This window comes from Notamacropus eugenii, chromosome 3 (assembly GCF_028372415.1).
Source record: "Notamacropus eugenii isolate mMacEug1 chromosome 3, mMacEug1.pri_v2, whole genome shotgun sequence".
Classification (NCBI taxonomy): domain Eukaryota; kingdom Metazoa; phylum Chordata; class Mammalia; order Diprotodontia; family Macropodidae; genus Notamacropus; species Notamacropus eugenii.
The window spans coordinates 56,629,823-56,653,962 of NC_092874.1; the positions used below are offsets into that span (position 1 = coordinate 56,629,823).

Consider the following 24,140-nt stretch of genomic DNA (forward strand, 5'->3'; position numbering starts at 1 on the left):
TGGGGAGCCCAGGTCTGCTCCCACCTCCACTTCTGCCTCCCGAGGGGGCCTTAGTTATGGGGGCACCCCACTCCCCTCTCGACCCGCCAAAGAGACCCTCTCACCGACCCCCGTCACCTATGGGTGGAGGGACCCACGTGGCCGCTGGAGATCCTGTCCCTGAAGCCCGCTTGGATCTGCTTGTCTCTGTGCTGCGGCCATGGCAGGGCTGTGCTTGGCTCCCAGTCCGCGGCGCCCAGTCCGCGGCGCAAAGGACCTTTTGCGAGAGGTTTGCAGGTCCCTCTGGAACAGAAATCTCCTTCGCTCCAATGTTCTGTGGCCTCTGGTGCTGCAGAATTCACAGTGAGTTGCTATTTACAGATGTTCTGTGAGTTGTGGGTTCAGAGCTATGTGTATGTGCGTCTTTCTATTCCGCCATCTTGGCTCTGCCCCCCACCCCCCTTTTTATTTTTCAAATGTTCGTTATTGCTTTGTCAGATAGTATGATGGCAACTCTTGTGTTTTTGGATTCACTTGATGCACAGTAAATTTCCATCCCCTTGGTTTTATTTCGTTTATGTATTTGTTTTTTTTAACGTGTTTCTTTACAGATTGTTGGGTTTTATTTTCTTATCTAATCTGTTACTGTTTTTCATTTTATTGGATTGTTTATTCCATTCAATTCTAAAGTTATGAATTGTGTTTATATTTTCCTTTGTCTCCAAAATTAGTTTCAAGTTATGATTACCCCCCTTTTTTTGCTGTAAACACAAAATTATGTTCCATCGGTTACTTTATTTTAATATTTTTAAGGTGACCCTGTTCATGTTGGTTTTCTTTCCCTCACCCTTGATGGTCTCTCCTAGTTTTCTTTTTCCCCTTTTCCCTTCAGTTGCTCTCACCTGTTTATATCTAGCTATTTATTTATTCACTGTCTTTTTTCCTCTTAGTCAAAAATATTATTTTGTTTCATTTTTGTGCCCCTTTGCCAATAGAGTTTTTCTCACTCTCTTCATTATCCATCTTCTCTTTCTGTTTTTTCTAGACCTCATTCTCTGATTCATGAGCCCTATGACTACCTAGTCTCTCTCTTTTACCTGTACTCTTCATGCAATCAAAACTTTCAAGGTATCCATTCTAATCTCTCCTGTCAAGACACTTTTTGCCACTGCCTTATAGGTCACTGTCCTTTTATTTGATGGCCGTTGGTTTGACCCCAGAGCATTACCCCTTCTTCACTATTTCCCTGGTTTCTTCCCTCCTATGTAATTGTTCATGCTGTAATATAGACCCATAAAAGAAGCATTCACCTGTAGGCAGGGTTTCACCAGGTTCTGTCCATGATGCCCCTTGTCCACCTTCTCCCTGTTATTTCTACTAGATTTCTGCCTTTACCCATATGTAATTGTGTATGTTAAGAAAGAAGTCTTTTAGAGTTCTTTCTGTTGTCACTCTGTTGCAGTCACTATCATCTGCTGAATTTTTTTCAACTCTGGAATTCTGTTATTTGGGGAATTCTAATCTCTTCATTTCTGGGTTCCTCTCTTAAAAGGTTTCAAATTCTTCTTTATCACTGAATGCTTATTTTTTTTTTTTTTACTTCTATGGTTAAGTTCAAGTTTGGAAGCATATGTCACACTGGACTGCATCTTGAGCTTCAGTGATCTCCAGAACACATTATTGCTTTCATTCCTCATTTTTCTAGAAGGTGTGGAGTATATAAAAACCTTTCTACTGATGGCTGGCAGAACTTTTTTTGAATTATACTGTTAAATTTGGCCGGTACGTGTCTTGGAATTTTCAGTCTCAGGTTTTTTTCTAGAGGTGCTCTACAAATTGTTTCAGTTGGAATTTAATTTCATATGTCCAGAAGTTCTGGATAATTCTTTTCTATTTCTCCTTCATTATGAAGTTGTTTGTTTGTTTGTTTGCAGTCATGTTCTTCTGAGATGTTTAGGTTGCCTTTACGTATTCTATTTTTGAGGTGAGAATGTTTTGCTTGCATAGAGAGCATATTTTCTTCTAATGCTATTGTTTTTCTTTATTTTTGCTTCTCTTCTTCAAGATTGGCCTTCACTTCTCTGTATTTACATTCATATTCTATTACTCTCTCTTTTGTTTCTTTGGAGAGGCTTACCATGGCAGATTCAAGTTTTTCTGTAGGACATAAATTCTGACTTTCATAATTTTCATTTCTCTTTTAAGCAATTCAGGAACAACATGTTGTGGTTTTATGTTCTTCTCAAATTCCACATGTCCTCTGTCTCATCAAATGTTGGATCATTTTCCTTTATTTTGCAATATTTATTTGTAGATACATAAACTCTTTTTACTGGAACTAGACGCCATATTTCCATTTGCTATTATTTTTCCTATTGATCTGTTTATGTTCAAGATCTTAGAGCTTTCTGAAATCTTTGGTACTTTTGGTTTCTCTCCCCACTCCTTATTTTCCTTATTATTCATTTCCTCCCTTGTGATTGTGGTTTCCCTGAATGATAAATCTCAAAGCATCTCAGCCTCCTCCAGCGCTGGACAATTCATGGGTCACCAGTCTAGTTCTCTGCCGCAACTTACTTTTGGATGGTCAAAACTGGCCCTTGATGAGTGCTGTGTTTTTTCACTTGGGCTTGATGGAGGCAACACACAAGCATAGTGTTATATCCTGGTGACTTTTCCCATTCTCTTTGTTTATCAATTGTTTGAAATAGAACCAGCAGTTCAGAGTCTGTTTTCCCTAGAACTAGCAGTTCAGATCATTGTAGCACTGGGGCTTCAGGTTTATAGCACTCAGCAGTATTTTGCTCCTGAAGGGCTATGGTCAAGCTATCTTTTGAGATTTGAACCAACTTCTGTAACCTAGGACCAGGATCTCCACATCAGTGGAAAGAGTGAGGGGGACCTGAGGTAATGGGGCAGGTTTTGATGCAAGCTGTGTCCTGTCCTTGGTTCTTTTAATGTAGCCTTCCTGTAGGTAGTCTGGGAGGTGGTGAGGAGCATTGAATAAACTTAGAATTAATCTATGTCAGTTCCTGGTTTGAGGGTTTTCCCCTTTCTTTTGCATTCTGGGTATCCCAGACCATGGAAATAGCTGAAGTTGCTTCACCTTTGGTGAATAATTTTTGTTTTGGAGAGGTTTCAGAGGTTTTAGGGATCAGATAAAATGTCTAATCTGCTGTCTTGTTGCTCATGTGAACTGGAAAGTTATGCTTTGCTGTGTGTTCCTGAGTCCTACTACCTCAGGACTTTCTGCTTATTTCCTCTGACTTCCCTTGGTCAGTGGATCCAATCTGGCTTCCCAACTCTCTCTTTGACTCTTTGATCCAAAAGGTCATGCATCCTGCCCTTTCAGAAACAGTAAAACTCCATTGATCTGATTGAAATTCTCTAATTGCCTCAGGACTAGTACTTGCCACTTAACTCATAAAGAAGCTATTCTAAATAAAGGCAAATGAGAGATGCATGGTGTGAATGAATTAATTAATTCTGATTAAGAGTGCTGGGTCAGAAAGACTCCGCTTCCTGAATTCAAATCTGGCCCCAGACACTTGCTTAGCTATGTGACTCTAGACAAGTCACTTAATCCTATTTACCTTGGTTTCCTCATTTGTAAAATGAGCTGGAGAAGAAAATGGCAAATCACTCCAGTGTCATGGCCAAGGAAAATCCAAATGGGGTCATGAAGAATTGGACATACCTGAAACAACTGAAGAACAACAATGTGGTGTTGGTAAAGAGGCTGTAGCCAACCACAAGCTTAACACAAGGAAGTATCATAAAAGATATTACCAGAGAGATGTATTTAGCAATTCAATTTAACAAACATTTATTAGGAAGCTACTATAAGCTTGCTATCAGAGAGACAAAGACAGAAATTGAATAGTTACTGCCCTCAAGGTTTGTAGTAGAAAAAGATATGAGTTTGATTAGTTAGTGAGAGTAAAGAATAACTAATGGACAAACTAAATGGTTTGCTTCATTAGCACCCATGTAATGGGTAGAGACTTGGAGAGCACTGGGCAGGTTATTTGTAAGAGAACACAGACCAGGGTCCCTTCAGAGGGAAAGGCATAAATGGGTTACCATTGAAGTACTCAAATACACAAATGATTATGTGATCTCATCAATGTGAGTATTCTCTTCCAGGTTGTATATCACAAGTCATTCATGATTGCCTATCCTGTGCAAGACTCATTTATGTTCTCTCATAAGTTTGTCACCTAATATGCTTCGGGGCTTCCTTACTTTTTCTTGATATTACGAGGATATCAGGGAAACACACCAGCTGTCTTCAATCTTGCAATGTAGTTAACCCATGTTTTTTTTTTTCACCTATACATTTCTTGGATGCCATCTTTCATTTCCCTTTTCCTTTGGAATGCCTCATTTTTTAGTGTGTTGCTTCTAGCATATGAGGGCAACCTATGAAAATGCTTAAATGATTAAAAAAAATAGGCACCAAAATTTTCTAAGATATAAAAGCAGAGGTAGGTAGTTTGCAATAAATTTGTTGATAGTTTTAATATATGCTTCTATTATTTCCAATTAATAATATAAACATTTTAATATATTTCCTATTAGTAAAGAGATAAAAGTATCCTATTACTACTATTACTACTAATAATAAATTACAGCTGTTAACCTACAAATGGTGTAAGCATTTAAATTATGTGTATTCCTGCTGTAGGAAAGGAACAGAACAGAGTTTAATGCATTTTTTACATGCTGCAATTTTTTCTACCTCATACAGTGTTAGAGCAATAATAATGATATTCTAATATTAATTTAAGTACAAAATATACATATTGATGAATCATAGTCATATGTTTTTTGGGTCTCCTTGCCAAGTTATATTAAAATGACAAATAATTGCAATTGCTTACCAGAGAAATGGCCCAGGCGCGGTAGTCAAAAACCACATTAGGGACCAACGGTGTCCATTTGTTATCCTTTGTCAGGAAAACATGGCTGTTAATGAAAGTGAATGAAAGGACACTGATTGAGGACAGTGACACTAAACCTCTTTTCCAACAAGAGCCATGACAGGGGTATTAATAAGCGGATTGAGAGCTTAAGATTCAACTTTAATTCTTTAGCATTGCAGTGGAATCTGGAGTTGTTTTCTTTTTTTCCCCTATTAAAAATATCTTACAATTTGGAGAAAGAGAAAAAGGACTACAATATAAAATGTACAGGAGAAATTCCAAAGACAGCAGGGTGTCAGAGCATTCAGGAAGGATTGATTCTTGGAGTAAAGTTATTTATAGCCTGATGTTTTCTTAAAATGAACCTCAATTAATTCAGCAAAAAATTCAGTGAAAGTTTTTAAAACATCTATAATGTGAAAGGCACTGGGTTAGACAAAGATGATAAACAGTCTTGTTGCTGCCCTTAAGTAGCTTGCAATCTTAAAGGGTGGGGTGGGATAGGTAAACACAAATAAGTAACAAAAATAAAGAGAAATGGAAAATTTCATAAAGTGCTCAGAGAACATTTGAGGAGGGAGGGGTCACTTTCTACCGGAAAATGAGAGAAAGTTTATGGAAGAGGTGTCATCTGAGTGCTTTGACAAAGAACAGGATTTCAATAGAAAAGGAAGGTTAACTCATAATGAATTAGAAAAATGGAAATTAAAGTAATTCTGAGATTCTACTTCATATTCATCAGAGTGGCAAAGATAGTAAAAACAGAAGTGATAAATGCTGGAGGGCAACAGTCGTACTGTTGCTGTTGTGTGTATCCTTCGTTGCTGAAGAAGACCATGCCATCAGAGAAATGATGACATGACTTTCACTTGACTTTGTTTTGAGTGAGGGGGGGCTCTCCTCCAGAGCCATCTGAATCCAGTGACCAGATATTCATCAGGATGACTGGAGATGACCCAGGATGAGGCAATTGGGGTTAAGTGACTTGCCCAAGATCATATAGCTAGTGAATGTCAAGTGTCTGCGGTGAGATTTGAACTCAGGCTCTCCTGACTCCTGCACTGGTGCTCTATCCACTGTACCACCTAGCTGCCCCACATATTGATGCTTTGTGAACAGGAATAACCATTCTGCAAAGCAGTTTGTAATTACACAAAAAGTTAATAAATAGTGTGTGCCCTTTAACCCACCTGTGAAACTAACTGGCCTATTGCTAAAAGAGGTCAAAGAAAAAGAAAGAGGTCCTGTATACACACACACACACACACACACACACACACACACACATATACACACACACACAGACACACACACATATGTGTGTGTGTATATACATGTATATATGCATACATATACACACACACAAAACCATTTGTAGCAGTTGTTTTGGGGGTAGCAGAAAGAATTGGAAATTAAAGGAATATTTATCATTGAAGAAGTGCTGAATGAAGTGTGGCATATGAAGGTGCTGGAATACTATCATGCTCAAAGAATTGAGGAGAGAGAGTTTTTCAGAGAGAACTGGAAGACTTATATAAGCTGATACAGAGTGAAGTAAAAAGAACCAGGAAAACAATTTATGCTCTTGATGTCAATATTACAAAAATGAATAATATTGAAGACTTTTATAAACTAAGGAAGAATGAAATGAATTTCAGGTGACCAATGATATAATATATTATCTATTTCCTGACAGAGAGGTTATAGATTTATGAATATAGAATGAAACATGCAGATTTTTGTAAATGGGGAATTTCTTTGATTTGTTTTTCTTTTCTATTTTTTAATAGGGAGAGATTAGAGGGAAAGAAAATAGGTTTCTTTTAATTAAAAAATTACCTTAAATATGGAAAGTTGGGAGGAGGGAGGTGCCACATATGTGGCACCTTTCAGATGAGATCACTATATCTTTAACTTTGTTTCATTGTTTAATTTTCTCTTAGAAGAGAACTCATGGAGTGGGGGATAACTGAAAAACTTTTTTTTTTTAAATATAAAATCAAAACAACAATAAAACTTAAATAAAAGAAAAGGAAGGTAAAAAAAATCAAATATATTTTTCTCTGACCTGCTAATCTTTTTTTCCCTACTTAGCCTTATGTCTTCTTTTCACACAAAATGATGATCTTATTGTACAAAACATTTCTTCAGGAAACATTTCTGGCTAAGAGAATGAATGTCTTCATATACCTCAGAATGTAAAATGAGCATAGGAAGATACAACATTTAATTTGGATGATATTCCAAATAAGTGCAATTGTGAAGTCAATCATGCATATGTAGGTCATAAATGCTTTTTGAATTGAATTATTTAATTTTCATTTAAGGAAATCCAGTAACTACAGTAGAAAAACATGGTGGATAGCATCTGGGTTAAGATCATTGGAAGTAGAAGCTAAAACAATAATTTTACTGGAGATACATTAGTAGTTTGTGAAACAGATCATATACCTGTCATAGAGGCATGATATAGTTGGGTTCCATTATTAAGGTATCCCCTAAAGTTCACTTTTTGGCCCAAGCAGAAAAATAATTTCTTAACTTAGCTTAGTGCTAATGTCATTCCTTTGTAGCACTCACACAAGAGAATGTTTCCATAGAGACATCAAATTCTGGAATGAGACATCCAATTCCATGGCAAATGGAATAAATTCTTTCCCAAAATTTATCAGTTTGATGGTGTGGAATTTGTAAGAGAAACTTCTGGGAAGGAGACAGAAGAATTTCCATCTTGACCTCCAAGAGGAAGTATGTGACCAGGTTGTGTATCATAGGCATACCCCCTGTGCGACCCTGGACAAGTCACTCCACCCCATTTGCCTCAGTATCTTCATGTATAAAATGAGCTCGAGAAGGAAATAGCAGACCACTCCAGTATCTTTGCCAAGAAAATCCCAAATGCAGTCATGAAGAGTCAGAAGTTACTGAAATGACTGAATAACAACAAAGGACTTCCCTTGCCCCAGTCCTGCAGGCCCAGAACACCAGGACTCAAACATTCCTTCTTCAGACATTGGAGAACAGGAGCTGCAAGTAGCTGATTGTTGAGTGGGCTGGTGAAACTCATACACTCCAATTCTCTCATACCTTTCTTTTCCCCTCCTTCATCCCTGGCCAGGGTATTAATCATCTGTTAATGTTCTGAACGATTTCTATTGTCCTCTCCCAGGGAGAGAGAAGATAGGAGGAAGGGGTCAATTTTGTTGCAAGCAGCCTATTGCTTTTCCATGTACAATTTGTCCCTTAATTGCTTTTACTACTTATGTGTGCATATATCTATATGTATGTGTTTGTGCATATGTATGTGTCTGTGTGTGTGTGTGTGTGTGTGTGTGTGTGTGTGTTTAGGTGACCACCAAAATCCTTGTCTGATTTGACCTTTCCAGTCTTTCCCTTTCTACTCACTGTGAATCAGTGATCTTGTTGTTCCTTGCATAAGATACTCTATCTCTTGCCATGGTATTTTCACCACCTGTGCCCCATCTTGGAATACTCTCTGTCCTCATCTATGCCACTTAGGTTCCCTGGCTTCCTTTGAATCTCAGCTAAAATCTTGCCTTCTACAAGAAGCCTTTCCTAGAGACTTCTCCTTAATGTTACTGCCATTACTCTGAGGTAACCTACAATTTGTCCTCCCTCCATATATCTTGTTTGTACATAGTTTGCATATTGTCTCTCCCATTAGACTACTAGGAGTAGGAGCTGTCTTTTGCCTTATATTCCCAACACTTAGCACAGTCCCTGTCACATAGTAGACATTTAATAAATGTTTATTGATTGAGTGACTATTAATAATGATAGCAGAGAGAGACAGATAGACAGACAGATAGGAGAGAGAGAGACAGAAAGAGAGACAGAGCGAGAGCAAGAGCCAGAGAGAGAGAGAGAGAGAGAGAGAGAGAGAGAGAGAGAGAGAGAGAGAGAGCGAAAGAGAAAGAGAGAGAGAGAGAGAGAGAGAGAGAGAGAGAGAGAGAGAGAGAGAGAGAGAGAGAGAGAGAGAGAGATTTGGTAGCTTCATCATTAGTGATGAAAATCCTTTATTTTTAGAATTTTTTAAAGATATTTTCTACTTTTCACCTCTTTGCTGTCTTCCAGTTTCATTTCTAAATTCTCTTGGAATAATGTGGCTAAGTTGGATCTTCTAAGCTTTCTATAACCTAGTTTTTTTTTCTCTTGTTAATCACTGTTGGCACAGTAGGAAGTTGTTGGATTTTGAGACACAAGAGCAGGATTATATTTTGATTCTGTCTCACATATCACATGACCCTGAGCAAGTTGCTTCACTTCTATGAATTGTTTCTCCATTTATAAAATGAGGGACTTTGATTAAATGACCCCTGAGATCCCTTTCAGCTCCAATTAAAAGATCCTGTGAATCAGTGTGGCTCACAGTTTTCAAAAAGACTCCATAAGATTTTGTAGATGAGTTCATATCCTAAATTAATGTTGTCATGGCTGTCATATCTCTAAGCTTGGCAAGAGGATGAAGTATTTACCAGTTGAGGTAATTTCTAGACTCTTTTGGTCTTTTCCTTTTAACAATTGATTTGCATCAATTGTACTTTCTTTAAAAATGGCAATTTAAAAAAATCATGTAGGTTTTCTCTTCTTTTTTCCATTTTCTAGAATCAATAGAACGCAGATCAGATCAGAATTGCCTCAGATTCTCACAATGTCTTCTCATTTTTATCCTTCTAATTTGGTATTAATTTTTCTCTTTGCACTAATAAGTTGATAGTCTACATGCAAATTCTATAACTGATTCACAACTAACTCTTACATTATCTATAAACATAAGATCAATTTAATTTTTTTAAGTCATTCAGTGCTCAACATGTCCAGTGTCTTTTGATTCTTGAAGAAAGTGTTCATGGTACATATGGATCTATGTATATATTGCATTTTATGCATGTATAGTTTACAAAACTTTGACTTTTTTCTTGTTCATGAACAATGTGTTCTAATAATAATTTTCATCATCTTTCTCTATGTCTATCTTTGCAGTGAAGTCTCTATTAAAGGACATATTGATTTAGTTTGGAGGATGTATTGTTAATGTATTTTTGCATAATGAAAAGATCTTTCCTATCCATTAATAGGCCCATGTGACCTGCTTGAGTCACATAAAAGCCTGAGTCACATGAGTCTGTGGTGGGAGGAACAGAAGGAGCAGGAAAGGGTAGAGCAGGAAGGATGGAGCAGAGCTGAGAGGAAGTTGGGCACAGCAGTTAGAGTTGAGGGAGAAAGAAGAAGCAGGCAGTGAGCTGTGAGTGTTCATTTGTAGGAAGGTCCCCTAGCAGGGGAAAGGCTTAGGGATGGCGGTGCCCCTTGCATTGTTATTTTGTATAGATTTCTTTGTTGCTATGATAGATTTGATTTTCTGGTGTTTAAATAAATGTTTTGGTTCTGTCTTGCATGTGGAGAGTCTGTTATATTTTGTGATTCAGAATTACTCTGGCATATTCATAATGTGAATATTATCTTGGCACTACAGAGGGTCCTATTTAATTTTTTTGTAGAAATTTTCTATCTCCTCATTCTTAGCAACAGATGTTGATATAGATAGAAGTTCTAATTACTGTTATGGTAATCTTCTTGTAGGTGATTATTATTAATACTGCAAAGTAACCAAATATCTCATAAAATAATCTTTCCCTTTGCCTATGAATTCAAGATGAAACCAATTCCTCCTACTTTTTATTGTCTACAAAGAGAATATATGAGCAGTCTCTGCATTTAGCTGTAACTTCTTGTCTTTCTTTTTCTTCTATAAATGCCTTAAAGTATTTGAGAGCTTCAAAATGGATGTCATCAGGGAAATAGAGGGTAGGGAAAAATGATACGTTGATTATATGGTGAGAATGAGGAATGAAAAGTGGGCAGCTCAGGTGCTGGTATCTCTTCCATGTTAGCAGAAGGTGAGAAAGGCTTCCTGCAGAATGGGTGGATCGCCTTTAGGAAGCCGGTGGGAAGGCACACACAAGGATTATCTCATATGGGTTGTGATCAGCATTGTTGGAAAGAACATCCAAATTGATGAAGTCACAGCTCAGTTTGAGTGTTTGATAAAAGTAGACAATTAAAGAAGGGAAAGAACTTCTGCCTGCTTCTGATGGAATGGAACAAAGAAAGCGGAAAAAACGCCCAACTATTTCCTTTTCCTTTTGTTTTCTCTTGTAAATTAAGAGATCTTTGGATTAGAATGGGCAGAACAAAAATAGCTAAAACAAAATTGATTCCCAAGATCAGTAGCAGAGCTATATTTATATATCAATTCCTATGTAATCTCTCTCTCTCTACTCTCTTTTTCTTTCTTTCTCTCCTTTCTCTTTTTCTCCCTCATTCTTTCCCTCTCTATCTCTGCTTTTCTCACTCCTCTCTTTTTCTTTCTTTCTCTTTCTTCTCTTCTCTTCTCTCTCACCCTCTCTCTCTGTTAAATCACCTTAGCTGTCCTTCATGAGGTTATAAGACTAAGATAAACTATATCCTAGAATACTGAAATAAATGGTAGGTGTGAATACTGAACCACTGTTAATAATGTTTGAAAGATTGTGGAGAAAGAGGGAGAACAAAAGTCCTGATTTTCAAAACAGGAAAGAGAATGGACACTACACCATCAAGCCCTCCCACTACCATCAGCTGAGAGTTGTTTAAGGAGCTACCAGAGAAGAAGAGCCAAAGGAGGGAAACTTTTAGTGTTTTCAGTTGAAGTTCTATCATTCTATGAATGCTTAAAACTACTCAAGTCTCAGGGGTAGCTATTGTTCACTTGCCAGTATTATTAACATCTAAGGACTCTGATACATATCCTCTCTATTCTCCTTGTCAATAAAACTATGCTTTCTTTGGGCTTGGGATGGTTTACATATTGAGCTTCCCAGATTATCTGGTTGGGGGAAAAAATCGCAGAAGCAAAAAGATTCCCAAAATATAGACAAGGAAGGAAAATGCCATTCCAAACCCCTGCAGTCTCCCTTAATTGTTTTAGCCCTTTGGTCAGTGTTAGCCTCTGTGCTGGAATTCTGAATGAAAGGCCCCAGTTGGGCTGACACCTGAGGCAAGCTTCTTTATTTCTCTTTCCTCTGGTACATAATATCCATCGTACACATACTGTTCATAGGCCTTGTATACCAGCCGTATACAATGGAAGTAACTATCCAAGGGATTAACTAGAATTGGCTGCCAAGGAAAAGCTTTCTTTAACCTCAGATCAAAGACAATTATATCCATATCCCCGGGGAACCTTTGATACGGTTGCTCGAGACAAAGGATTTTCCATAGAAGTAGGCCTCTCCTAGTTGTGTGATATGCACTGTGGTGCTTTGAATGCTTTGGTAAAAATACACAACAGCTTGTTGAAGAGAAACAGAAGGATTGCCCCGATTTCGTTATTTTTCCTGCCTTTGCACTTCACAAGTTCCAACTTTATGACAGCACTACACAAGTTCCAACTTTATGACAACACTACACTACACAACCACAAAATTCTGCAGGAATATCATGAGAAGTTCAAATACAAGAGGCTAGAGTATAATTTGTGACTTTTTTATGGTAAGAAAAATATATGTAGGCATGTGTTCATGCCACAAAATACAGGGACACTATTTTAAAAAATAGATTTTGACTAAACTGGCATAGGATTTATTTTTTCCCCCAAAGCATGGTCAGAGACTGGATCAGAAATATTAGCACATGAATAGACACTAAACTGGGAATGAGAAGACCTGGGTTCCAATTATCACTCTGTTGCAATATAATTGTGACAATTGGGAAGTCATTTAGCTCCTCTTTGCCTCGGTTTTCTTGTCTATAAAACAATGAAATTGAATTATATGATCTCTGAGCTTTAATCATTTATAGGTATTTAAAAACTGAAGTTCTTAAAGTTAAGTTTATTAGTATCCTTATAATTTGGTCTTTAAAAAATGCCTTTTTTTCTAGAATATATCATAATTCAAATCTACTTGCAATGTATTGCTTAAAAATTTCTCTTCCATAATCTGGCCAAAATTTCTACTCATTTGTATATAAAAAAGAATTGGACTAAACTCTGAGGCCCTGTCTAGCCACACTGATATGGAAAATCAGACTTTTTTAAAAATTGGATTGGTATAGAGGTTGATAAGAAAGAAAATATAGTATAGTGGAATGATTATTAATGGGAGAAAACACCTGGGTCCAAATTCCAAGTCTCTTCATCTATAAAATAGAGGTGTATATGAATGTATGATAATGCATATGAATGATGCCAGTTATGATTAGAATTAGGAGCAGGATGAGGAAGTGGTTAAGGAAAATTATTTAGAAATTCTAGGAATTTTAAGTCCTGGATAAGGTTGTGTGCATGAAAAAAACATAGAACAAGGGAGGTACTTGTACCCATAAGCACCCCAACATACACAGGAGAGCCTCCTATCACAGGTTCTTAGATCTGCATTCATAAAACTTTTGTGAACTTCACAATCACTTTAATCAAGCACATATATCAATCCTTTAGTCAAACACATATATCATTCTTCTAGTTCAGGAGAGTCAACACCCTGAACTTCAAAGAAAATATGGAGAAATTAAAAGTCAACAGACATGGTTTCCTCTGCCTGAATTCAACAGACAGTTGAACCCCAACTGCCTGATCATAGTTATCAGAGAGGGAAGCACAATATCTGGGTTCTCAAAGCCCGGGGGCTCCTTAAGTGGCTTCCTAGAGTCCTTGTCTGGCCAAGCAAACATTTCCAGTCAGTAAGCCCCAATCAACAGACATGGTTTCCTCTGCCTGACCATAATTCAACAGACAAGTACAGTTGTCTGACCAGTTACCAGAGAGGGAAGCATGACATCTAGGTTTTCAAAGTTGGGGGAAGCTCCTTAACAACTTCCCAGAATCCTCATCTGGTACTCAAATCTTACCAAAACTAAACCCCAAAATAAAACCTCACTCTCAGTCTTTATACACCATTACAGTACTTTAAAAGATCTTAAAAGATCTTCTGGTCCAGCTTTCTACATAGGTCCAGCCTAGAACATCCAGGACGGGTTGTTATCTGTCTTCTTTATAAAAAACTTCTTAAGTTGGGTAATTCACAGCTCCCCCTTCTAGCTTTCCAGCAGATCATGGTTATTGCTTTATCCTCATCTACATGACCTGTCACCGGCTCTATAGTAAATTACAGGGGTTTGGAAAGCTTTTCTCATCTAAAGTCATGTTGTTGGCTTCTCCATACTTTGTTTTACTGTGAAATCTTCAATGACCAGAATCTAATAACAACAATTTCTGAGCACACCAAGGAAGGTGACACAACAGGGCTGCAGGAAGCAGTAAAGGGAGCAGGTGGGACCACCTGGAATGTCAAGAAAGATTTCCACTCACATGGGGCTAATAGCAGGCAGCTCTTCTAATGGAAGAGACAGTATAACCATTGTTATACTATGTCTTTCAACAAGCTCTTTTGCAGTGTGGGAAACAGAGTATGGGGAAGTATATAAGAAAAAAAGGAGTCAAGTGGGCCCTCCTCTGCAGAAAAGCAGTTATGCCTTTGGTAGACCTTTTCAAGGTCTTGGAGGCATTTTTTCCCATTGGGAGTTGTGTCCTAGGAAGGGAAATCCACAGACTTTCTCCTTTGTTCTGACTGGAGTGTAGGCAATTACATTTGCAAGTTGAATGTGTAGCTTCAACACATGTCACCACTAGGGGATTGTCCAGTATCCAGTTAAATGTAGCAGGTTTGAACTTGGTGCTTCCTGGAACACTCACTTCTGAGGTCATTCACTTACCCCCCGTATGTCTTTGTCAGAGGGTAGGGGGCCCTGACTATAGCCCATGTTTGTAGAGTGTTTACAGTTTACAGTGAGTTTTGCATACAGCAAGTCTTTGAGGCAGGTATTTTATGCATTATTAATTCTGTTTTAAGAAGGAAGAAACTAATTTAGTGATGTTAAATGGCTTACATGTGTCTTCAAAAGAGAACAGATATAGCATAGACTTCAACCTAAGTGTTCTTACTCCAAGATCTTTGCATTCAGTTCAATTTAATTTAATAATTCAACATTTTAAAATTACTTACTATATGCAAGGTACTAGGTTTGGCACTGGAAATACAATGGTAAAGGGATATAGTCTCTGCTTTCAAGGAATTTACAGTTTAATTGAGGCAAGAAATTAAGCATATGTACACAAATCACTGTGATAGGTTGAACAGAAATAGCAATCCATCCATCAATAAAGCACCTACTTTGTGTCAGGCATGGTGCTAAGTAAAAGAGAGACAGAGACAAAAGAACATCCCTGCCCTCAAGAAGCATACAATCTAATCAGATAAGTGAAGAACAGAGTTCAAGATAAAGTATTGCGAGAAGTTTGAGATCCCATGTGCTTGGAGGTAAAGAGATAGTAAGAATAACCTTGTTGGAGGAAATGAGATCTGCTTTGGGTCTTGAAGAAATGAGAGACTTCAGCAGAGAGAGGTAGGAGGGGTTAATCCATTTTATGCTTGGGGGTTAGTTACAGGAACAAATGTATGCAGGTAGGAGAGGGAGAGATAATTGTAGGATCAGTCTTAAGGTTGGAAGGGATATCGTCTTGTCTAACAACATCATTTTGTAGATAAGAAAATGGAATTCCAGAGAAGTGAAGTGAGTTGCCTGAGATCATGTGTGGCAAAGCCAGGACTTGAAGCAGATCTTTTAAGACAGGGTGTTCTCTACATTCTTTCTTGATCCCCCAATTACTAGTTCAGTCTATCTCAACGACTACTTTGAACATATATATTCAATATATATACTATTTTGAATATATATACACATACACATTCATAGATGTATATAAATATATATATATAATATGTATATGTGTATATATAATGAATATAGATGTGTTTAACTTTATAATTATGTTGTATAATTTTTGTTGGTAGTTATCTACCTCTCTAGAACGTAAGTTCATAAGTTGGTATTGTTTTATTCGTTTTACTTGTACCATCAGTGCCCAGCACAGTGCCTGGCACATAAAAGTACTTAATACATCCTTGTTAATTGACTGTTACTTGATCTTCTGATGTCAAGTGCAGCTCTCTTTTCAATGTTACTAGACCAGATAAGAACTGGAGATAGAGAAGAGTCCAGTTTGATTGGAGTATAGAAGAGACAGAGGCGATTGGATTGAGTTGTCTGGATAGGTATGTTAGAACAATGTCACAAACAGCCTTAAATGACAGAATTTGTACTGTGCCCAGTAGGCAATGGTAAGTCTGAAGATTTCTGCATAAACTACAATGCCTTTCCAACTAATTAACCAGAACTTATAGTTAATGATATGTTATCTAGTACTCTACTTTTTGGAGAAAGAAGTAAATCAAAAGAAAACAAGTTCACATCAGGGAATTATTAAAACTATTAGCTTCCAGTGGTTGCCCTGGGGATAAGAAGACTTTTTGGTACGTTTTCTCTACCTTCTGCATCTACATGTACAGAAATGTTTAATAATCGTCAATATTTGGTGTATTTAGAATGAGGCACTGAAAAATTCTGATTGACCTGTGCCATCACTGATATATATACTAAGGTCCCAGATGAACAAACTTCCATCAGTGCATGTTAGCACCTTCTCTATAAGTTAGAATTTTAGAGAGCTGCCTACCTCATTAAGATAATAAGTGCCTTGTTCTGAGTCACAGCCAACAGGTGTCAGATATGGGAACCAGCTCTAAGGCCATCTCTAGATGCATTAAACACTGTATTTTTGTGATAAGTCACAGAAGTTTTAATGTAATGACAAGACTTTTTTATTCTTCTAGTATTACTTTTCTCATGTATTCAATTTAAATTCAGCATGCTACAGAAGAGGGCTTTCTATTTCCTAGGTGTGAACTGAAGGTTGAAAGTCAAGAGATAACTAAGCTGTGGGACTATCTGAATAAAATTCCTCCCTAGGTTCCAGAATACTGTACACTATCTTAGGTGAGGAAGAAGCAGATTCCTGGGAAAGGCAGGGACACGTCATCCAAATCCATTGAATCCAAGTAGAACTAAGTTAATATCAAAGCCTTGAATGGGTGGAAGGACTTTAAAGAGGAGGAAGATAAGGGATATAGATCAAATATCCCATAGCTGGTATTGATTATTATTGGTATTATCAAGATTAAACCACAAGAATCTGCATAAACTATTAACCTTTTCATCTGCAACTGTATTTCTTTGCTGTTGTAGTACATTTGCTTATAGTGCTTCAGGGTGAATCTCCTTAAAATTCCAAAGAGTAAATAAATGAATAAGCCAAAACAACTCTGCTATTGCGACCACAGTAGCAGTTCTTGAATTTAATAATTTAAATTCATCTTCCAATTCTTTATGTATCTATAGTCATGATTGAGCTGTGATGGCCACAGCATGGGGCACCTGTGATGGGGGAACTCCTTTCACCAATTCAGGTTGCCACTCAAGTATGATTTAGAAGATTAGCACGAGAGATCTGCTTGGCATAAGAAGAGATCAAGTGTCTTATTGGTCGCATAGCTGATAAGTGCCAGAGGGGTGACTTGAACCCGTCTTCCAGATTCCAAGTCCAGTGATTTATCCACTGTATCTATATGCAATGTCTCTGTGCCTGTAGTAAAATGCAGACTATCTAGCCACATCTGGGGGTAAGCCCTTCCATTGTGTTTACCCACCTTTGACACTAGTTATTATAAAGGCTCTTCAAGGGGCTCTGAAAACTCCTCTTAAGTATAAACTTGGCCAATCAATCTATGGAGTACAAAAGGAGGGGAGGAAAATTACTCCTTGACCCCCAACAACCCTGCTTATTTCCTGACACATGAAATTTATTACTCTTTTCTGAGCAGCATAACTACACATGTAATTATTGGTCATAAAATTACCCGTAAAAAGCTGTGAAGGAATTTGAATAATTAAAACCGCCTACAGTGATCGGCAGATTAAATACCTGAAGGAGGGATGTTAATATTTTTCAGCTCTAAGATTGTCTTGTACTTGAAAACCTGTCCTTAGACCCTAAGGAGAACTTGTTGCAGATAACACATAATTAAATGGGATGTTTAATTGCATTTTGGACTTGATATTTGATTTGCAAACAACAGATTTTTTTTTTAAAAAAAAGCTTCGGTGTTTATAACATGGATAACTAAACATGTTTGTATGTCATATTTTTATATTAGAGTATGACATCTGTAACCTGCATGGCTTGCCAGAAACTTTTACCCTCTATCCTTCCCTGTTGCCCTTTCTTCCTTCTCTCTCTCCTCTTCTTCTTTATTCCCTTCCAATCTTGCCCCTTTCCCCTTTTAATTCAGTAGGAAAAGCATGCGCTGATGCTAGGCAGACAAATGTCCTGAAGTCCTGTTAGCATTTAATCTCCTTTTAGATAAATGCAGATATTGCTGTTGGTAGCATTGGAGTCTTGTCCAGCAATCATTGGGGAGCCTGCTCATCCATTCTTCAGGCCATGTCTATTACAATCAGTCACTGGGAAATGTAATCCAGAATATTCGTTCTTGATGAAAACAATAGAATTAAGGCAGAGGGCTGCAGAAAATTGCTTTCATATTCAGGCAGTGCTACAGATACACAGACACCTTGTTGATGATTTTATTGCCCCAGAGAAAATGTATTGCTGCTGCCACAAACCTGTCTTTTGGCACTTTGTCACTTAAAAGTGATGATAAAATTGCGACAAAGAGACTTCTTTTTAATCTTATAGGTCACTGCTCGTACTCTGGACAAACCACCCTTTCGTCCTCTCATTTAGGCTTGATAAGGTGGAAAATTCCCTTTAGTTGCTGCTGAGCTTTGTTTAAACAATACCAAGCCAGGACTTTGCTGTTTGGTCTTTGAGTTCCCAAGATGGCTTCTCCAACAATTTAATGGGTCTGAATTCATTTTTCAGAACCAAATTATGGCATATATTTTTGATAGGTCTAAAGGATTTTATAAACCACAGAAATGGAAGTTACTCTATTTTATGCGATGTCCCCTAGACTGTAAATTAATTGTGTTATTGAGTTTATTTTTCATCATTATAACAATTCATTATTGCTGAAAACTCACTTAAGTATGCTTTAAATGGCTATCTCCATCTTGTAATACATAGTTACCAAAAGAAATGCGCTAGAGATTCTGAATAAATTCTTCCTTTTCTCTGTCAGGTATTTTCTACAAAAGTATTTCCTACAGTGCGACAAATCAGAAGGTGAATGATCAGAATATGGGTTCTTACCCTTTTGGGGGGTGTTGTGGACTCAAACACAGCTCTTCTGGATGGTGGTACATTCAATATCTAAAGCAGTGGTTCTCAACCTTTCTGGGACTGACCTCTTTACCAGTCTGGTGCAGCCTATGATCTCCTCAGAATAATGTTTTCCATTGCATAAAATAAAATCCATGGGATTACAGAGGAAGCCAATTATATTGAAATACAACCATCAAAATAATATTTAAATAAAGTTCATAGACCCCAGCTTAAGAACCTCTGGATAAGAGAAAAGCCATTATTTTAAACAGCAAGGGAAATGTACTTCCAGAGTCATAACTAGTATAAAGGGGCTGGGACTTTGTTCCAGGGCACCCACTTGCCAGGACATTGAAAAACTTTTAGTCTCTACTTTAGGAGTAACAGAGCTTAGAGCCCAGTTAACGAGAAGATACAGTTAATATACTAGCTGATCTGTTTTCTTGTCTTAACCTTCTCTCCCTCTTAGTGCAGCCTTCTCCTCAATGGGAACCCAGCTTTAAAAGTTTATTGAAGGGTACACTTTATACCACTTTTCCCTGGAGCAGATTTTGCTGTCCAAGGCACAAATATTTTTAGTTACTGTCCTACGTGTTGCTTTGCTTTCTTTGTTTGTATCCCTAGTGCTTAGTTCCAAGTATCCCCAGTTCCTGGCATGTAATAGGTGCTTAGTAAATTCTTGCTTACTTAATTATTTGACTTGCAGTCAGAAGATTGGCTCCAAGTTTAAAGTCCAACTCTGACTCTTACTTGGTATATGGCATTGCATAAATTATTTAAACTCTCTAAATTTCATGTTTTTTATTTAAAAATGGGGAGGATAATACAGGCACTCTCTGCTTCTCAGAGTTGTGAAGAAAGAGCTTTGTAAACTTTTGAAGTGATATCCAAATATGAGTTGTTATTATTGTTATTAGTCAAAATAATTTAAAACCATTAAGTTACATGGATATGGTGAACAATATTATTAGTTGTGATTTATTTTTTTCAATAGATTTTCAGAATTTTCACAATAAATATTTTTTAAAAATGATTGGGCTACCAGAAAGGTTTTAATGGCACAAACTCAGAAGTTTTAAAAGAATAATAATTAATTGGGTCATTTATAAAAATATCAAAGCCACTTATCACACCACTGAATTTGCCTTGTCCCGTGTAAGTCATGAGTTTTTTGGAGATCCTTAAGATAATGATCATCATGTGGTCCTAATTAGCTTTCACAAATCTCTAGCTTGCTCATGATGCTCATTCCACTCATGGAATTTAGATTTTGTACAAATAGACAAAGGACACGACTTAATGGCCCAATAGAACACCCAACCTGCTGTCTTCCAAAAAGCAAATCTGAAGGTCAAAGCTAAGTAACAGAAAATCTTTTTGGCACAGGGCCTACAACCACTTGACAAGTGGATTTAGCTATATCCAAAGCAAAACAATTCTCTCCTTGAGAGAGAATTAACCTTAATCAATAATAACCTTAATTAACCTTAACCTTACATCATGCTATTGGGTTTAAATAGACAGAATACTTGGATTCTAATAAAAGATATTTAAACTTTACTGAGGATATGTCTAAATGATAGTAATTTTTTATTTTTGTAAGGAGTAAAAGAGCACATTGTCATATCCAAAGCAGAATATCTTATGTTGATCCTGAGTATCTTCTGAGTTCACTCAGAAGACCCTTGGGGGCTCCTTTTTCATTATATGGGAGGTACTTGGGGAGCTGCTTTTGAGCAGACAAAGAATATAGTTCACACTATTTGGTAGAAAGCAATGCCAAGTCTAGACTCTTGCTTGTTTAGGCAAAGATTGGAGTGGAAAACACATAGACCAGACATAGCAGAGACAGTAATACACACACACACACACACACACACACACACACACACACACACACACACACACACACACACACACACACACATTGGTCCATAAAATGTGTCATGGGTGGAAATCCTTTGTCCTATGCAGATGTGATCCTCTTTAAAGGATGTGAAATATTTTTATGGAGACAATATTCTGTTCTTGTGCATGATATGATTGTATTTGTCATATTGAAACAAAAGAAAATATTTTGAAAATGTTAGCCTTTCATTTTTAGTTCTAAATATTTCTTTTCTCGGTTTTCAGGGTAAAACTTTAATATGTGGGTTATCAGAACTAGGCCACTATTTCTCCTTAGCATTCTTCATCAATTCCTTTCATTTCTTATATGTTAACATTTCTGTGTCTTCCCCTTGTAGATTCAATGCTGGGTTCAGATCTAATCAGTAGCTTCTAGGAACGCAGCCTATACTCTTTAGTTTCAATTGAACAAACATTAATTGAGCACCTTCTATATGTAAGGTACTGTTAGGAATACAAAGACAAAAGCAAAATATGCCCTACAGGGTTCCACGAGCTTACATTCTACAACATGCACACATATCAATTAATGTAGTATCTTCCAAAAGTTTTAGGGCATTTTAAGCTTCAAGCACTAAAACTATTGGAGCACCCAGTCCAAAGCATTTACAAAATGATTTCAAAATGGTGACAGGTGATTCATGAAGTAAAACAGGATGATTCAGGAAAAGCCATATTTAAGAGATGATATATTGCCAAGCCTAGAGGCCTGTATTGGGCTACCCGAGTCTTTCTTACCTGTCCAGGTCTTCGGCTGGCCACGCCGGATGCACGTATGAGAGAAAGGACGTTCCAGAGTCAAACAGGGGTTGAGCTTTATTACAGGGTTTCGGTTACAAGTGCAGGGGGTCTTCTTTAGGAGGAAATTTCCTAAGAAGGCTAAGCTTAAGGGATTGGAAGTAGAAGTACAAGCGGGGAGAGAGGGGGAGGGGAGAGAGGAAAGAAAAGAAGCGGAGCCCTACTTTTCTCTTTGGCTCCACACGTGCTAAGAGAGCTTTTAGGCTTCCTGAATCCTACTTAATCTTCAGCCACACAGTTTGCATCTCAATACCATGCTGTTAGGTAACTAGGTGTGCTCCAATCCGGGACGACCTCGAGGGCAGGGAGACTCCACCCATCAGGTATCTCCGGGGGAGAGGCGGAAATACCCGAGCTAGCCGAGCTAGCTCAGTCTGACCTTCTCGAACCCCCGCTGTTCATGGAGGGCCTCGTAAGACTCTAAGATTTAGAAGTCCCACTTTTACCTGCCCGAGACTGTCCACACGGAATTGAGCTTCCAGTCCCAACAATATATAAACTGGGATTCAAAGGAACCTAGAAAGTCTGAAAGGTAGAGATGAGAAGGGCAATGTTTTCCAGGCTCTCTGTATTACCTGGGGAAAAACCTGGAACCCAAAGATTGGAATGCCAAAATACTGAGGAGCAGCTAACAGACCAGTTTGATTAGAGTGGAGACAGTGTGAAAAGAAGCAATGTGAAATAAGTCTGGAAAGGTGGGTGGAAGCCAGATTGGAGACTGAGGATTTTGTATTTTATCCTGTAAGCAATAGGAAGCCTTTTAACTTTTGTCATTAAAGGCTACATGTAAATAGGAAAAACTTCAATAATAATTTAATTGAATACACCATATGTTAGAAATCATATGCTATATTGAAAGTGAGATTAAATTCTATCTGTCCACTGCTTTCAGTACTGTCACCCCCACAATATTTTTTATCTTCTAACCTTTAAGTTCTTGGGTTGTTATTATTTTTTAGCTGTTTCTCATTTCTGCAAATCCTGGCCTGTATTCTTGTGTATCTGACATATACTGGGGGTGTCTATTCTCTTACTCAATTCACCAATAGCTCTTCTTGTGTTTTCTTCAATAACACTCATTCTTATGGTTTTACTCTTTCTTGTTTCATTTGTAGCTTTGCTATTTAGAAACTCGTCTTATTCCGTTCTTCCCAGACATTTCCCTAGTCAATACCTTTCATCTGTAGATGCCCCCATTCATGAGTCTGTTTCTCATTAGCAATGCATGAATCCCTACTTTTCACGTTCTTTTTTCAGGTGACATACAAGTATGAGTGTGTTGTTTGTTTCTTTGTTTTCCTTTAATGTGGCAGAAATTTTGGAAACCACCTTTTCTACCAAATGTACTGAAAACTCATGGAAAATAATCACTATAAAATCCTGAAACATTAACTTCAATTCAGCCCAATCACTATTTGGTATGAAATATGCCAAGGAATTTAAGCCTATAAATGCAACCAACTGCTTATATATTAAGAATAAACTATATGGTCAAAGGAATAGCCATGTATTATTCAGAGATACGTATGTAATAAGAATATATTAAAGGATTCAGAGTTCAAAGAACAAAATCTTGTTCTGATTATATCCTTTATTGTTCCTTTGAAATGAATCTGCTTTTTGTCTTGGTGATTTTTATTTATTTTCAAAATATTGTAAAATGAATACACATATGCGCTTCCTCTCTGTCCAGTGTTGTTGAAGAAGAAGAAAAAGAAGGAGGAGGAGAAGGAGGAGGAAGAGGATCTAGTAGAGGAGACAACATGTAAACAGCTATCTCCAAATAAGATAGAGACAGGATAAACTGGAGATAATCTATAGAGGGAAGGCACTAGAATTATGACCCCAATGGATTCGATGACTTTACTGATATGGGTCTTCCTTCCAGTGATGTATGACACAACTCACACATGCCTGCTTATCCAGTACAACTCTTTTTATAGCATCATATAAATTTTCTGGAGTGTCTATCCACCCAAAATGGTACTGGGGCTTTTCTGCCTTTCTCCTGAGTTCCCTACTAGAATGTCAAGGGAGCACATGAGCTATCCATTGGTTAAGCCTCACTCTCTTTGCCCATCTTTTTTTTTTTTAATCATACATTCCTTTAATGGCATCTTTTACTCTGGTTCTTTATATTTCCTTATTTGCCATATGTTGCAGCCTACTCACAACTATCATGTACCTCTTCAAAGCCTTCTAACTGATATCCATTTTTAATTCCTTAGAATCTTTGTGGTTCCAAGATTCACATGGTGTATTTGGCACAGAGCATCCTGAGAAACCAGCTC

General features: G+C 37.5%; 1 long non-coding RNA gene across 1 annotated transcript; it reads right to left on the reverse strand.

The window, feature by feature from the left end:
• Positions 1-3,490: 3,490 nt before the first annotated feature.
• Positions 3,491-22,337, reverse strand: LOC140531136 (uncharacterized). Its single transcript, XR_011976285.1, has 3 exons — positions 21,790-22,337; positions 4,863-4,947; positions 3,491-3,685 (listed from the first exon to the last, which is right to left on the reverse strand). It is a non-coding gene; the product is annotated as an uncharacterized lncRNA (long non-coding RNA).
• Positions 22,338-24,140: the final 1,803 nt, after the last annotated feature.